Genomic DNA, 18,943 nt, shown 5'->3' with positions numbered 1-18,943 from the left:
CATCCTTTGCTTTTATTTTCAAGTTTCGTTATTTTTTTTTTTTTATGTATTGTTTAATTCAGGATTTAACCATATTTTGTTACTCTTATGAAGACAAATCAAATTTTTAGGAACTTTTAGCATTAAAATAATTTCACATTCAGATTTTAGAAAATAAAGAAGAAAGAAAATAATAAATAATTGGAAAAACAATTCAAGGAAGCATTAAATTATCATTTTAGAATTGTAAAATAATATTTCAGTTTGTTAGAAGCCTTTATTTATTTATTATAGCAATGATTGAAATATCAAACACAAAGTAATGTTTTTAAAAAAGAGCGATGACAAATATAATTTGTGCAATATTATTCATTTTAATTTATATGAATTCATTTATTTTTATTTGCATCATATTTTGGGTTATTTTATGAAATTAAGGGAGACAGAAACATCATGAGTTTCTTATTTTAGTTTATATTTTTAATAATAAAGCATGCAGTTTAAAAAAAATCATGAATTTCTTTAATTCCTTAGGAAACCAGTAGATAAAAAAAAATTGAACAAATATTTTTAAGGTTTAAAATCTAAAAAGTGATAATTTTTTCTCGTTTCATTCTTATCCAATTCATTATAAAAAAAAAGTATTTTTTTTTTTATTCAACAAAAATCGTCAAGATCCAACAAAAAAAAAAAAGAGAAATAGAAAAAAATATGATTCAACAAATATTACAAACACAACAAAAATTTAAAGATAGCTATGGTAGAAAAATATATCATAATATATTACAAAAATATTTAAGTTGTCAAGAGCTCCTTCCATACTAAATATTAAACAAACAAGATAACCAAAAGTAAGGACTAAAAAACAGGCCCATATGATTAAGATAAAAGAAAAAAAGAAAAGAAACCAAATCAATCTTTCAATACCAACTCTGTTGTCATAGATTTTGAAATACTTACAAAAGTGTCCTATTTTTAATAAATATTTTTTTAAATTACTATATTATATATATATACAAAAATCCAATATTTTGGTGAATATTTTGTTGCAATATTATTATAGGTATGCTATCCTATATGTCTTTAGATTACTATGATATTTGGTGAGTTATATTTATGTAATTTCTCTATAGTTTTTTTAGTTGAATATTTCCTCAACATAAATCACTACAATGCCCGATTTTCACTATGTCTTTTTTATTGTGATTTGGCAAAATTAAAATTTTGGAATATTGTTGATCAATGTACAATATTCGTAAAAGATTGGTGTTATTTTAGTGTTACTTTTTTTTTTTCATAAAAAAAGTGGTACGTTTTTCATAAAAGATTGATGTCTTTTTTTCGGATGGTTGTGTTGATCAATGTAGGATGTCAACATACAAAAATTTTAATTTTTAATAAAATTAAAAAAAATTAATATAAATGATTAAATAAAATTTGTTATGAAAAATATAAATAAAAAAAATTAAACACAATTGAATTTTTAAAATTATTAAAATATAAGGTTTTTTTTAAAAAAAAATATGGGAAAAAAAAAGTGATAGTTGGCCGAAGGTGAGAGAGGAAGGATTGAGGGTAAGTTTGGAATATTGATTATTTTTATTATTTAAATTCTTGTTTTGAAAGGTTATTTTCCTAAAAGCACATATTCTTTAAAAATCTAAAAAAATGCATGATTACAAGATCCCCTATGGATTATTTGTTCCATTAGGTTATATAACTCTCCAATCTACCACATGGAAAAAAATAATTTAAAAAAAAAAATGGAAAAAAACTAAAGTGTGTTATCCTCTCTCTCGTGAACCTTCACATTCTGAGACACTGAACCCAAATCAAATTTAATTCTCCAAATTAATTTTCACCTCGAAGCCTAACCCTAACTGCTGCCTGGTTTTCTTCTCAAAAAACCCCAACCTCTGCCTCGTCTTCCTCTTATCCCGTGACCCTAACCCCTTCTCTTTCCGAAAGCCCTCCCGAATCGAAAGATTCATGTGATCGAATTAATTCTTCAGAATTAATTTTCACCTCGAAGCCAAACCCTAACTGCCTCATCTTCCTCTCATTCATATCCCAAAAGTAGCTTCAACAGTCAGGCCTGCAGCCATGAAAGCCGTAGTGATCGCCACTACCGGTGATCCCCAAGTTCTCCAAGTGCAAGAAGTCGAAAACCCTGAAATTGGAGATGATAAAGTTCTAATTAGAGTGGACGCCGCTGCCATTAATCGAGCAGATACGCTTCAGAGGAAGGGCTTGCACCCTCCCTCAAAGGCGGCAGTCCCTACCCCGGTCTCGAATGTTCTGGAATCATCGAAGCTGTTGGAAAGGTCGTCGTTCGATGGAAGGTTGGCGATCAGGTATTTCAATTGCTCAATATTTTGATTTCGTAGCTGTTCCTGTATTTTTCTCGGCAATCAAACACTAGGAACGTGTAAATAAGGAGTTACTTGATTGTGAAAACGGGAATTTTTTTGTTCGTGATTGTGTTAAGGAGTCTTTGTTGAGAATTTTGGGGAAATTTATGATAAATTTGTGATTTTTTGATTAATTTTGTGTATCAATAAAGGTTAAATTATTGAGCTTATCGGTTTTTCAAATTTATGGTTGTAAGAAAATTGGTCAGTGTAAGGTTTTGGGTTCATTACCAATTTGGTTACTGAATTTTTTTCCAGATATTGTGGACCGGTTTGGTAGCAGAAATAAGAACTGTGTTTTCTTTTCCAAAACAGAAATGGATGCAGAAAACATGTTTGGTAGCCTACTTTCAGAACTTGTTTCCGAAAATATTTCCTGAAAATGAATTATTTCAGAACTTGTTTTTAAAAAATGAAAACACGTTATCAATTTAAAAGGTTCTGAAATGGACATGTTCATGGTCTTCATTTTTTAAAATTAAAGCTTTTATGAAAAAACCATTTTCCCTTCTACTAAACAAACAGGTTCTATATTGTAATGGATCGATTGACCATTTCCTTTGTCATGTTTTGTGAATCATGGCAACACTGGAATCCACTCTATTACCATCTGTTAGTGATTAGGAGAGAAAGCACCGATTTTAATGCTATCCTTTATGTGATTTTGTTTCCTCTGAGTACAAGTTTATAATATACATGGTACATGGTGAATCTGTAAGACTGTTCGTGGTATACAGGTGTGTGCTCTTCTTTCTGGTGGAGGGCATGCTGAAAAAGTGGCTGTTCCAGTTGGGCAAGTTCTTCCTGCCCCACTGGTGTTTCTCTGAAGGATGCTGCTGGTATTCCTGAGGTTGCATGTATTGTTTGGTCAACTGTTTTAAGGATGAGCCGACTGTCTGCAGGAGAAACATTCCTGGTGAATTTTCGGTCTTTTTTATTTTTTGGTGCCTGATATATTTACCAGCACATGACTTAGCCTAATGGGGTTGTGCATGTTCTAATGGTTTAAAAATGTCCAATGTGCACAAATTTACTCTGTTGGTGTTTAATGCATGTGCATCAATATTGGATTAGGGAGGCAGAAGAGCCATGGTTCTTGTTGCGCATTTGTATCTCGGTGCCTAGGCGATGCCAATGCAGCCCCCGAGATTTTTGGTTAGTTTAGATGGTACCAGGAGGGCAACCACAAAGACTTAGTCTTGAGTTCGAATCCTGGGGAGGCCACTCTGGGCGCTGCATTGGCTCAAGCCTAGGCACCAGAGCCAAAAATCTCGGGCGCCGCATTGGCATCGCCTAGGCCCCGAGATACAAATGTACAACAGTTCTAATTAAAACATTACATCATCATATTCTTATTTAGATGCATTGTGTCCCATGATTTCATTGCATCCAAGGCCATGCTGTTTTTTATTGCACAATTTTGTCAGGGTAATTTCTCAACCCTTCTATTGCAAATTATGTTGGATGGCTGATATTAATTACCCCAAAAGTAGAAATTTTATGTTGAAGTAAGATGAGTACCACAAAGAGTTACTTTTGGTTGATCCTATCATCAAATTGGCGATTGATGCACAATCCAAATGGTAATTTTTTTCCCTCTTTATCTAGATGGAACTTTTATGCATGGTTGAATTGTGAAATGAGGACTGATATTATTTCAGGTTCATGGGGGTTCAATTGGAATTGGTACCTTTTCTATCCAAATAGTGAAATACCGAGGAGCAAGGGTATTTGTTACAGCAGGTTTGCCATCACTGTTCTACCTCATCTCATGGCACCAATTCCTTGTCTTCACATGGTTTAAATGTTGATGGAAGGCTTTTTATTATTGGTTTTCATGGTGGAACAGTTGCAGAAGTAAATCTCAGGTTTACTTGCAAGGCGCCTTACAGTGCAAGGTACCACTTTCTCTATAGAAGATTTTTCTGTAGTTTTGGAGTTGAATCATTGAAGTTAAGAACTGAGGTAGATTCTGGCAAGCCAAGGAGAAACCATATTACCATAAATTCTTTTTTTTTTTTTTTTTTCTGGATTGTTTTACTTCTTGGAAATCCTGTTTCTCAATTTGGTCAGGTATATGGAAATTCCGAGGAAAATATGTTTTACATTGCCATAATTGGAAACAGTAAGGAATTTAGGTTATATTTGGTTCCGGAAAATGTGAGAAAAAATATAAGAGAAAAAAATACAAAGAAAAAGTTAAGAAAAATAAAAAATAGATTAAAACCCAATACATTATTTTTATTTTATATTTTAGACTTATTTTATTTATTTTAACTCATCGATATAATGATTAAATAAATTTAAAATGCATAAGTTTTTAACTAGTTTTAATTATATTTGATTTTCTTTAGTATTTTTTATAGGACAATTAAACATGAGAAAATAATTTTCCTTATTATTTTTTTTCTTTGGTATTTTCTGAGAATGAAATATAACCTTGATATTTTCCTTTGAAATAGCAATGGTGTTCTAGTAACAACATTTGTTTTGTTAGTTTCACGTTGAATATGAGCAAGAAAATGTCTTTCTTACCTGTTCAGCAACTAACAATGCATTGGCTGGACAATTCCCTGGATCAAATGTGCCACAATGCCCTCTTGGAGTTCCAAAGCTTGCAAAATTAATCATGCTACTATGCCATCCTTGTTCACTGCTCAATCGATCTTGAGGGTTTTGGGACATGAACTCCAAGTTTGGTCGCCAAGAATCTGTAGGTGGAGGATCAGCTTCTGACACGTGTGCACACACCTCTTGGCCAGTTTGTGTTAACAAAGAAATCTTTGAAGGGTCACACCAAGTTCTTCATGAAGAACCACTAAATCCTCACCAGAATGTATCCAAGTACGGGGGATGTGATACCTAGAAATGATTCATTTGTTAGTGTTTAGTTGGAAAACATGTACATGGAAAAACACAAGATATTAATAAGAGTGTGTGGTAGTGATTCATAGCTTTTGAAGTGAGTCTGTTTTGACTTTGGTAAAAGTAAAGCTGAGTTTAGGAATTCAAGAATTAAATCAGTGAACTCTCATCACTTCAAAAATGAATCTGTAATCTCAAATCAGGATGCAAAATGGAGTGAATGTCATTGACTTGATGCATATTTGCTTAAATGGTATAGGAAACAAAAAATTTTAACCATGTGTTTTTTTTAAATAAAACTGCAAGATTTTTTTATTTTCTTTTTAAAATAAAATTGCAAAGTCGTTTTCTTTTAAAATAAGAACTATAGAATCATTCTTTTTTAAAATAAAAATAAAAATTGTGAAATCAATTTTTAGATAAAAAGGATAAAAAAAAAATTTGAAGTAAAAAACGTAATGTTCTTTTTAATAAGTTTTAAATACAATTGGAAAGTCATTTTTTTTTCTTAATAAAATTGAAGTTGTAAATATTTTTTTTATTATTATAAGATTGTGAAATATCAATTTTTTTAAGAGCTAAAATCTAGAATGCATAAAACTTTTTTTTAAAATAATAATAATAAAAATAAAAACTTTTTATTGTTTATTTATTTATTTTAGGTAAATAAAGTTATAAAAATCATGTTTTAATAAAAATAAGAAAAACTATTTTCTTTCAAGTAAAATTAAATTGGACTTTAATACTTGTGTAAATAAAATTGTAAAAATTTTGTTTTCAATTAAAAACATCAATTTTTTAAAATAAAACTTGATCAAAATACTTATTCTTTTGTAGTCCTTTTTGTTTTCTCTTCTTCCAACATAGTTTGTAAGTAACATTTTTCTTAAATAAAATTTGAATCGGATCGGAATAACTTCGTATGTAGATAAATTTGTAAAAATCCTTTTTCTAAATAACTTGTAAAAATATTCTCTTGCACGTAAAATTGGTATTGTATACTTTTTGTTATAAATAAAATTGTAAAAATTAGGATGTAATAAAAATTATAAAAATATTCTCTTGTATATGAAGATTGAATTGGAATTTCTCATAGAGTTTGTGAAAATCATTTTTTTCTAAGAAAAGTAAATCAAAATCCTTTCCTTGTAAATATAATACTTTCAAGAATTACTCAAAAATAAAATAAAAATAATTATTTTTTTGTGAATAAAATAAATTGAAATCATCAAATTGGAATTTTTTAAAATTTTTATTTTATGTAAATACACTTTTTTTAATTATTTGAATTTGGAAATAATTAAACTCATGTTTCTAATTAGTTTAATAAATCAACTTGTGCAAATTCTCTTATAATTTATTTTATACATTCTCGTAACATAATTTTCATCATGATTTATTTTATATTTGTGTTATTCTTTTCTCGAGTATCCATAATCGATTATTTAATTGTCATCATTCCTTTCACTTGCTTAGTAGAGACCACAGGTATATGAGCTTAGAGAGATAATATGACTTATCTCTGTACTTTCTCGATGGATAACCTGACCCCGAATCAATTCTTGGTTCAGAGATTTATCTTTTTCCATATAAGAAGTCACATAGGATTTTCTTTTTTATTTTGTTTTTCCTTTTTAAAAATAAATAAAATAAGTGACAACTCCAAAAACCTAAAAATGGTTTTCAAATAATCATTTTTTCTCAATAAAACGAGTCTCGCCATTGAGTGGGAATGTACATGAAAAACACGGATCCATAGTTGTAGAGGGACACTTGACAATGTTTCTTGTGATATATATCTATGTGATGTCGAACTCTCTTGAACCTCACTATACATTAGAAACTTGTTCTCATGGTCCTCATTGTGTACATTCTGGTTGGTGAAAGCACTCTATGCTCTCCTCTTGACCAATTATTGTTTGCCAAACTTCTCCTATGTTTGGTTTATTTGCATGTAATCAAGTATGTTTCTCTTTGAATTCTATGCATTGATCATGTCTTCTCACTATTATATTTTTCTTCCTTGATAATATTTTATACCACACAATACTCTACCTTTGGTATAGTAGTCTTTATGAGTGTAAGTTATAGGATTGGAAGATAAGTACTTCAATATGATGTGATCATTGCCTTTCTTTGTATTTTTTTTAAATGAGCGTATTTGAGTGTTATTTGACACACATGTCGAGGGATGACAACTAGTCTAATTTTGCACAACATCTAGACTAATTTGACCAAAATCTCTTTGATTTTATTTTCTTTGATGTTTGTATCATGAATTAGAATGGCCATGTATCAATGAAAAATTTAAGATATAAAATAAAATAAAATGAAATAAAGAAGCGCCCATTTTTCAAATATTGGTTCCACTTTCATAGAAGGGCTCCAAGTGAAAGAATGAATTTGAATATTTTTATTGGTAAATGAAAATTGTGAAAAGCTTATTAATGCTAATACTTTTTATCACATAATTAAATATAATTAAACTAAGAGTAGTGATTCATTGATGTCTTATAAAGGTACATGCCTTCTTTGACGTGTTAGTTGATTTTTGTTGGTGGAGTCCGGTTGAATTTTTGAAACTTCCAAGTCCATGTGGGTCCAGTGGTCCCATAGCTCTTTATTAAGTCCCACCATCAATTTTCCGTGTGACGAAGTGAAGTCATTGATAGATACTATATCAATTTGCTATGAAAAGTCAAGTCATTGATAACTACTATTCATACTTTTTCAATGTGGAAATTGGAATCTCTAGCACTAACATTCTCATTATTCATTTTTAGGTCATGTAAGATTGTGGGAACATAAACGTTTTCTAATTGATCAATATTTTTTGACAAAAACAATTAGAAAATTGCAATACTTGCAAAATCGAACTTTCTTGTTGATTAACCATGGTTTGATAGTTTTGAAGAACAAAAGTACGAATAATAAATGGACCATGGCTTATTACTTAAGGCAAAGTAGGTTAAGTAATTTTTTTAAAATTTATAATATTGGATTTGCATTTTTATCCTTCAAAATTTAATTAATGCTAGATTCTTGTGTATGCTTAACTAATAAATAATTTTTAGCATTTTTCTTTCTTATAAACATCAAAAAATAAAATAAAAATATTATTGACTTATTGGTATATTTTAAAATTTTAATTAGATTTAAGTTTTTATTTGTTTGGATTACCAATTATACATAAAAATCCTTTATTATTATTGTTATTATTGAAAGGTTGAATCGATAGTCCCTTAATCAATCCCCAAATTAAATTCTTTATTACCTACTTTTGGTTTATCCCCTTGCATGAATTCCCTGGTGAGAGCAAATATTTCATTAATAGAGAAACAAAATTGATTCCATTCCATGTGTTCCTTAGTGAATTCTTCAAAATCTTTGTCAAAGTTTCACAATGAAAGTTATAACCTTATTTAACTCAAATATGCTTTCAAGACAGATCTTAAAAGATTTGAGAGATGGATACATTCAAGTTTTTTGTGAATGACCATGCTTTCATAGGGTTCATGAAGATTAACATCTATTGATTAATAAAATTTATCTATTTTATACTTGTAAAACCTAGTATTTATTTATTTAATTATGAAGAGTTTCTTAATTTTAAATCATTTTTAGAATTAAATACCAAATTTAGAGATAAACACAATATTAAAATAAAAAAAAAATACTTTTTGGAATTAAAAACACAGGATAAACCAAATTACAAAACACAAAATAATTTTCATCCTAATTTATTGTATTACCATTCCAAAAGTTTTACCAAGCATAATTGCATACTTATCTTTTGACAAGTTGAATCCGAATCTAATAAAGTTCAAAGTCTTATATAACTAGTAAAAAACAAGCAAAATTATGGACTAAACATAATACACTAACAATCTCCCCTTTGAAAATTTTGTCATAAAATATACACACAATGAGGGCCCCCATACCTCCTCATAAAAATTAACCTTATTGAATTTAATCCTAATCCTAGTCTAAACCACCTTTTATGTAGTGATTTCAATTCCTTGTAATTTGCATGCACTTACACAATAAACTTCTAAATAACATAGTGTGAAAAAAATAGAAAATAATATAACCAATAAACTCAATGAATCTTTTTACTCCCCTTTTGTTACAAATAAAAAAATAAAAAATGACAAATAAAAAAAATAAAAAATGATAAAGCAATCATGGAGGAATAATATATCTAATATCCAAAATTCAATCCAAGATCTATTAGAAAGAAATCAAAGTTCCAAAAGATAATCCAAATAAAAAAAAAAAACTCTCTCAATCAAATACATTAAGAAAATTATAAACATATGATGCTCTAAATCCTATTGATCTAATTCAATAAATTATATTTTTATGGTTGTAAGGAATTTCAAATTATACCCTGTAAGGATGTTGGGGTAGAAGCCTTTGAAGACTTTCCAAATGATCACATGGAAGTTCTAAGAATCTCAAAACCTAAAATTTCCTATGGTTAGAAGGAATTTTAAATATTCCCTAAATTCTTAAAAGGTAATATTGAACACTTTTAGTTCTTTCATGAATACTTGAATACTCTTGCATTATAATTTTTAGAAAAATTAGCTAGGAATTAAGTAATTTAGATATAATACACAATAAGAAATTATTCAATGGGCTATGAAAAAAACCAAAGTAATTTAATTTCTAAAATTCAAAAGAATTTCAAGATAAAAAGAAACAAAATGTAAGTGAAGAAAGTAAAACTTCAATCCCAAATAATGAAAGATTATTAATAACCTCATATTTTCATTCCAACTTACTTTATTATTTTAACTAATTAATTGAAAGTCCAAAAGTAAAACACATTCAATTTGAATTTCATAGGGTCGAATTTTTGTTTAACACATACTCAACTTCTTTCACAAAGATATTCATAAGTATCATATGAATTTAGAATTTCTTAAACTGTTGATTTTTTTTTTCATTTTGTGTAGGAAATTTTTGAATAAAAGAGGCATTACTTTTCATTTCTAATTGCACATTCTAATTTAGAGATTTAAATTTTTTTCAAACGACGACTTTCACTCTTAGGATTATAGATATTGAATTTAGAAATTGTCCAAGGTAGCCTCTTTCACATCAAGAATTTTCAAATATTTTTTTATGCACATAGGGATGATTCCTTAGCTTAATAATAAGAAATAACTTAGCTTGATTTCCTTTAAATAAGAGGACAAAATGGACCCACATCACTTTAAATTTTCATAAACACTAATTTCATATCATGAGTTATTTAGAAAAATCTTTACTTATAAAGATCATGCTATAGATCAATTAAAATGTTCTTAATTATAAAAAGGAATAGTAAATTCATGCTCATCTTCCATAAATTTTAAAACCCTTACAAATTTTAAGAAAATAATAATGAAGAGAGTATACTGGACTATGATTTATGAATGAATTCCTTTAATTGGCTACTCCTCTCATATAAAAGTGAAGACATCACTTGAAAAATAGGAATTTCATCTTAACTATCATATTTTATTTTTTCTCTTCTTGTTCTTTTTCTTTTTCATTTTTAAAGCTTGGAGTGTTCAATCCTTCTACTACATTAAAGAAAGAAGGAAAATATGCCAATTTTCAAGTGATGCTAACTTTTTTACTAGTAGGTAAAGAATGTGAAGATGTAGTAGATAGTTAATTCTTTTATTGCACTATTAAAATGAATTGATTAAAATACTAATTAGTATATCTTTTGCGAAACTATATTTGTTTATTTGAATTTAATGGTCCCCTAACTCCTTAGTTTCTCATAGCTTTATATCACCTTCTCAAAGTTAAGTCATTTTACAACAACTTTTATCTAGCTACTTTTCTCCACTATGACAACTTTATTACATAGTGATTAATTGAAAGAATCTACATGTCTTAGTTCATAGGATAGTTGATATGTTTTTCTCAGTGAATCTTGCTTTTATTGTTGAAATTTTCACATCATTACAATCCAAAAATTTCCTATCCATTGGTAATTTCATATTACCTTTTCAAAGTCTAATCATTTAAAAATACTTGTAGTTAGTATATTAGCAATTGTATTGTGGGAAGTTGTTCACTTGCTTTTAATGTTGAAACTTTCAAATCATTGTAGGCCAACAATTCCCTACTGATTAGTAATTTTGTATCACCTTTTCAAAGTATAATCATTTACAAATACTTGTATGTAGTATATTTGTGATTGTAGTGGAAGTTGATCGTTTTTATGAAGGACTCTAAGATAGAATTTTTTTCATTGGGTATGTTTTAGGCCCAAGCTTGGACTTTGTTGTGTCTTCAACTTAAACATGGACTTTAACATGTCCTAGGTCAAGCTTAAACTTTGGTGTGTTTTACATCAAACTTAGACTTTGGCATGTCTTGGATTAGACTTGGACTTTGGTTTGCCTTCAACTCGGGCCTAGACCTTGGCGTGTCTTAGGTTGCAATTGGACTTTGGCATAGCTCATGTTCAGCGAGGGCATGAATGCTTAATTTCATATTGAAAACACCTTGTTTGATCTTTGAAGTTTCAATCTTAATCTTTGAATCTTCAAACTTGCTCTTCAAATATTTGAACTTGGTCTTTGAAGAACGAGTTTTCTTCAACTCTTATCAAATATGAAAGTCTTCCTATATCTTCCAATGTGTTTTTGAGAGCTAAGGAAATCCTTTATTTACAGAGGTTAAGGAAAACATATTTGGATAGTTTTCCTCATTCTTTGTAAATATTATTCTTTAATTAAACTAAATATTTAAGGTGATTTTGAGACATATTTGGATAATTTTAATCATTGATAATATTCTTTAATTAAAAATTGACCAATATATTCTAGAAAGCTTTCAAGTGAGCAGCTATTTAGACGAGAAATTACATCAGGAGTGAGAATCATAAATTTACTACCAAAATAAAGATGCAAAAGAGATATAAATATATATAAAGAGATTTATTTCTTACTTAGTTGTTCTAACATAGCCTTTAGCATCAATGAAGGTTTTTTTCCATCCTTATCATTCTCTTTTTACTTTATCTCCGAATCCTTTTTCTTGTTAAAGAGGTTTTAAAGAAAAAATCTTACTTTCTTCGCAATTTTAAATAAAAAATAACTTGTTTTTCAAACTAATTTTTATGTTTCTAAAATTGAAATTCAAACCATTCTACTATAGACATCTAGTCATTTTTCGCTAAAAATCCCTTCGCCTATTCTTCGGCATTACAAGTCACATGCATACTTAACATCATTCTTCGAGGTATAAGTGGTTGAAGATAATTTTTGAAAAGAAAAACTTTGATTATAAAATTGAGTACTTGCTGTGATAATTTTCTAAACTTCTTCTCCAAATCAATTGGAGATTTAAATAATAGAGCTATAAGAAAGATACACTAAATGAACCTTCACTAATAGTAAATAGTATGTCATATAAGCTTTTCAAAAATACATACTAAAAATTTGGAAAGCCATACTTAGAAGGCAATGATTCTTTTACTCTAGTTTTGCTTGAGCTATGTGAATATGTCTTATCGAACACAAAACTTAGATGCATTTATAGCAAATGATAGAAGATGGCCTTTCATCCTTACCTTACACATGAACGGTTATAAGAAAAGTGAGAAATACCATAATTTACATAAAGTAAATTCTTTAGGCTAGAATGTGCTGGAATTTGTAATCGAGCAATCTCTTTGCTTATGGTGAAAGCAAGGGTTCGTTATCTAACACCTCTATCCTAATGAGATAAATAGAAAGATTCCTGCACATGGACGATAGGCTTTGGGTAGTTTGGACCACAATCTTTCTTTAGTCAAATATTTTGTAAAGATTTGAGAATTCTTTAGAGTCTAGGCTTTCAACTTTGACTGAGTTGAGTATTGATAAGTCTCAAGTTCTTTGTAAAACTCAACTAGATTTTGATAATACATGGCTTGTTTGTAGGGAATTTCTGTGATAAGGATAGTGGAATGTATTTTCAGTTCACTATTGGTGAAGGCTAGATTTCCTTTGATAACATAAGTAAAGTAAATATAAGAGGCTATTTGGAAGCTTCTCCAATGTCAAATCTGCTTTGAGATACTGATGCTGCAGGGTTAAGGTACTTTAGTGGTGGCTAAAGTAGGCTTAGCTTTGTGGTTGTTGATAAGGATGCAGTGTTGTCTAGGGTGAACAACTCTTTCGTATTCTTTATTTTGTTTTTAAACTCTAGAGTTTTACTCATGACCATAAACTCGATAAATGGTTTGTGGGCACAACTTCCCATGTTGAGAGAATAGTCCATGCCAGCTCACTATCTAGCTCATCAATTTGGTCAAGAGTGGTGAAAATTGCTTGGTACAGATGCCCATAATCTAACAAAGTCTTAATTATGCATGACAAGTTGATTTCTTTTATAGAGATAATGGGAATCTAGGTTTAAAGCTCAACGTCGATAGTGTTGGGATTAAGCCCTTAAAAGCAAGACATGATATAACAAAGTTAAACTTAACCATCCCCTTGCTATTTTTTGGTGTATTGACATTGATTTGAGCATTCAATCCATATCTCTTACATTGTACATGACTTGGGTGTATTAGGAGTTGTACAGAAGATATAAGTCATAGGTTTCTTTAAGTAGATAAGTTGTCCACAGTTGGTTCATGGATTTGGGTAATCCAATAAAGATTGTAGTGCACCACCTCCTAATTGGAGGGATGGCTTGTCTTGGCCGTCGGGATGGGTTTCCCATGGTGAGTGCACTAGTGTATGTGATGTACATGGAATAGGAGCTACGGTGAATCAAGACGCAAGGCTATCAATTATCATGATTCACTAAGCTACTATACTGCATGGACTCTCATCCTTGAGAGGATATTGAGTCTGTGCCAAAATCAACAGGAGGCTTTAACCTTTGGGTGAGACCTTAAAGTGGTCATATATCCTTATGGATTGAATCACTATCGATGGAGGTTGGTGGCAACAGTAATTCTCAATATAGGCACCATGATATCTCATGGGATTGAGATAGTGTGTCTCCTTGGGTGTTCCAAAGGACATGCGATCATGAAATCTATGGTCACAGTAATTCCTTTAGTGAAATTTGACATATATGCTCCTTGGAGCTAGAGTATGTCAGTTGATCACATAATAAGTGGGATCTATAACTTAAGGATTTGAGAGGTAATCTGGATAGGTGATAGCACTACCTTATTAGATTACAAACACCAATTCATAGGGAGTTTGCATACAATGGATAGTAGGTCATAAACCTGAGCACTTAATATCTCGTTGTTATTTACATAGGATACTGAAGTTCAATTGATTCTCTATAGTGGGATGTTGAATCAACTTTAGAATTGGATTCTGAGAGAGCCAGTACTCCTATGGGTCCCAGTGGTCCCCACACTAAGCTCATATATCTTGTTAACACAGATTATGAGGGTCAAATTGGCTTTAGGTTCACTTTTGTGCATAAGGGTGTTTTGGTAATTATGTAAGGTTGTATAGAGGTAAGTGAACAAGGTCTCTAGATTAGGCTAATTGATTAATTAGTAGGCCCTATTGAGTTAATTAATCAATTAGGACCCATTTTGAGCTAGATTAAGTGACCCAAGCCCATATGGGCTCAAGTCACTTAAGCCTAGTTAAGATCTCTATAAATACCCCCTAGGGGTTATGGTTTCCATAACTCTTGTCGTCCACCATCTAGAGAGAAAGAGAGCTATAGCCTTTACCCTTCTTTCTTCCCCACCAAAAGTGTGCCAAAAACAAGGATGAGTCATCGAATGGAAGATTGTGGGTTCACAAGACTTCCAACAACTTCAAGGTCATCTTCAACACTTGGAATTTAAGGTTTGGGAACATCCAAACCTAAAGGTTAGGGAACATCCAAACCTAAAGGTTAGTACTTTAACCGTAAAAGATCAATTTTAAAAAAATTGGTATTGCTTCCATTGCTTCGATCTAAGATGTTAATAGATAACAACACGTGGGATAGAATATCTGAGTTGACATTGACAACCCATTTTCTCTAAAGGGATATTTTTACAAAAGGAGTAAGGAGTATTTGTTTCGATAGGGTGTGTTAAGATAATACTGACATTCCCAAACTATACTTAATCCAGGAATGTTGATCCCTTCAAAAGCAATGTTTGGGAGTTTTTTTTTAAATTATTTCATGGAGATTTTGCTCAAATTTTGATTAAGCTAAGAGATCATCAATGGTTGGTTCAACCATTAGCCTTTTCTTTTTCTGATCTTTTTCTAAAGTCGAATGAAAGTCTTCTTCAGAGATAGGTGTTTTGCCTTTATTTGTAGTCTTTATTTTGATGGAACTAAAAGATAATAGATTTTTTTTATTTTTTTGAATTTTTAAATAATCTCACAATTATCTTGTTTTACAAGAATAAGAGTAGATATAAAGATATTTTTAACTCTTAGGGAATATTTTGAATGTTCCAAAGTTGCTTTCAAACTGTAATATCCCTTATAGATAGGATTTTTGAAATATTTTATTTGATCTAAAACTTTTTCCCATTTAAGATACATACCAAGATGGATTCCTTTGAAAATAACATAAAAAGGGAAGTTTTTGCCAAGCGACTTTTCTCGAATTTTGAAAAATATACACAAAGAGTCTCTCAAACTCTTTATCAAGCAACTGTTTCATATCATCAAGGTCGAATGAAGGAGTTAACGCCATAGAGACTTCTTCTAGTTCACCGTCTAGTAAACTTTGATTACTAGAACTACCTTGTTTGGTATAATTAGTGAATTTGACACTAACATTACCATTGTTTTGTTTATACATGACAAATTTTTAGGGCACAAGAATTTGATTTTCTAAAAGAGAACCTATTTCCTAATCTAATCCAACATTTAGTTCTGATGAGAACAGTTTTGCAGGAATAGTTTTATTACTTTTGGAAGCTAAAGTGGAAATTAGATCTCCTTCTTCTATTCTGAAATTAGTTGTGCTATTATTGCTTAATGTGCCTATAAATCCTATATGAACCAAAAGGTTATTTGTTCCTTTCTTCATTTCATATCCACGAGATTTGATTGCAATTTTAATATTTCAAAAGAAATTTTTGGTTTCTATCAGATAATCAAAAACAAAATAAACAATTTGACCATTTTGATTCATATCAACCTCCATGCATTCAATAATTGATTATTCTGGATTTGTGAATTTAGAATTATAAAGAGTAAGAGCAAAATCATTTGCTCAATAATGATTTATTTTCTAGTATAATAAAGGGTTTTCACCCAGGACTTGAGTTTTTTCTACTATTCTTATTAACCTATCAAGCTTCTCTTTCTTTTAGAAAGACAAAATAGACTTTTTAGAAAGGCTACAAATCATTTCAACATTAATGAAATCAGATGGGATTTCAAAATTGGCAATAGAGGTGCTTAGGTTAGTGTCAATATCAGAATATGAATCTAATATATAAGAAAGGCCAAAATAATGAGGGTTATCAATTTTGTCGATAATATTGAAGGTTTCATCAGGGATATTTTCAACAATAGGTGCAAAAATATCTGGAAAATGATGGGTTCCACCACGCTTAGTGACAGCTTTGATGTAAAGTTTTTACTAATCAAGAACTCGGTAGGAGTAGTAGTGACATGTTTGAAGAAAGAAATATAATCAAAGGTCATGATGAGTTCCCCAAAATTGGCGCAAATAAAATTCAAGCCAATGAGAAACTCGTACCTGTGATTGACAAGGGAAAGCCATGTTTGTGGCAATGGATACCATTCTTCTTTATCATCGGATGAGAGAAAAAAGATATGCACATCTCTAAGGCCTTCATCAAAATGAAGTTGAGCAAAAGTCATAGTAGAGGCACTTTGTCTCATAGCTAAGGCACGCCTACATTCTTTTGGAACATAAGAAATGTCTAGATGATACTTTGTACTTCCTTTGTCTATCATTCCTTTCAAAGAAATGATTTCTCTGTTTGGAAGTTTAATTTTAAAAATGACTTCTATAACAGAAATAGAAGGAAAATGGATGTTAATAAGGGTATGTTGATTAACATCATTTACTTCTGCTGACATATGAATATGTTGATACTCATTGTCATCTTCATTTAAAGAAGATTCCTATCTTATAATAATGTCATTCCCTTTGTTTTTTCAATGATCCAAATAAGAAATTGATTTCTTGGTAAAGAATATCAAGTTCTTTCTGATGTTCCCACACCATTTTTTTCAATTATATGTTCTAACTTTTCTATTTCAAATTGAAGTTTTTGAACTTCTAATTCTAGGCTAGAGTTACTTATTTTAGAAGTTTTTAGTTCTTTGATGTCAATCGTTGCATCAAAGTTTTCTTTAAGGCAAAAGGTGTAGATTTCTCGATTGCAATTAACACATCTATGGTGTAGATGTTTAGTTGGGAATCTTTGACATAAGTAGCATATGATATTATTAGATCCTTCTCCATGTCTCTGTTGATGTTCCTTGAGATTTTTGTTCTACAAGAATAAATAACAATTCTTCAGCTAAAGAGTTTTCTTCAGAAAAGTCTAATTTAGAGATTGTGTTAAGATCAAATGTTGTAGACTTCATAGTCTTCCTCATTGCCAATGAGGCTAACTATATCATCGTCAAGTCCTTCTATTAAGTTGATTATGTCAACATTCTCATGAGAAATTTTTTTAGGACACCTATTTGCAAAGTGCTTTGGATTACCACAAATGAAACAAAAGCATTTTGTATGAGAAGGTTTTCTAACTTGATGAGGTTTAGATCTTTGTCCTTTTTTATATGAAATGCTTTCTTGGATGAATTTTCTTCTTCTAAGGGTTCTACTCCTAAAATATTTTTGAGTTTCTATTTCTCTTTGCATGTTTTTGAGTCTTGGAAAGATTTTTGTATTTTTTTTTTGCTTTCTATAGACTCTCTATATTCCTATGGAGTGTATATAACCTTTTTACAAAGGCCAAAGTCTTGATTTTTGAGTGTTCTCTGAATTTATGTTTGAGCACATTTTTCTCTAACTATCATATATGTATATACAATTCTAGGGCCTATTACTAATCCTAGAGACTTTTTTAGCTTTTGTCATCCTAACTCTATCTCTCTTCCTAATTGTCCTGGCAGCTTTCTAAAGTATTTATCGTAAATTTGGCATTCCCAAACTATACTTAATCCAAGAATGTCGATCCTTTCACAAGCAATGCCTGAGAGTTTTTTCAAAATCATTTCGTGGGGATTTTGCTTAAATTTTGATTGAGCTAAGAGATCATCAATGGCTGGTTCAACCATTAGCCTTTGCTTTTTTCGATTTTTTTCGAAGGTCAAAGGAAAATGATAATATATTTATAATATATTATCATATTAATATATTTATAATATATTATCATATTAATATATTTTATACATAACTTTAATATATATATATATATATATATGATATATTAAACCTTAATAACATAATATAATTATTAGTTTGTATTTTATTATGAAAATAATATGATACAACAAAAGATCATCATTAGTTTCCTATTTTAAGTTCATCATTAGTTTTTATTTGCTTTACTATTTTGTTTAAGATTGATTTCCTAGTTTTCCTAATTTTCAATTATCTTCGTTTCCTTTCTCTAGTTTCCTATTTCAGTTATTTCCTTTATTTTTGCATTAGAAACATTATTTAAAGGCTTATTGTAATGGTTAACTTTGGGATTTTTGAGAATTTTTCTCTTG

The 18,943-nt window shown here is 29.9% G+C and overlaps 1 pseudogene; it reads left to right on the top strand.

Annotated features, from left to right (window-relative positions):
• Positions 1–1,687: 1,687 nt before the first annotated feature.
• Positions 1,688–5,352, top strand: LOC100262015 (uncharacterized; annotated as a pseudogene).
• Positions 5,353–18,943: the final 13,591 nt, after the last annotated feature.

The sequence above is a fragment of the Vitis vinifera genome, chromosome 9 (assembly GCF_030704535.1).
Source record: "Vitis vinifera cultivar Pinot Noir 40024 chromosome 9, ASM3070453v1".
Lineage (NCBI taxonomy): Eukaryota > Viridiplantae > Streptophyta > Magnoliopsida > Vitales > Vitaceae > Vitis > Vitis vinifera.
Note: the sequence above shows the minus strand (reverse complement) of the source record. Positions and strands in the feature narration are given on the sequence as shown.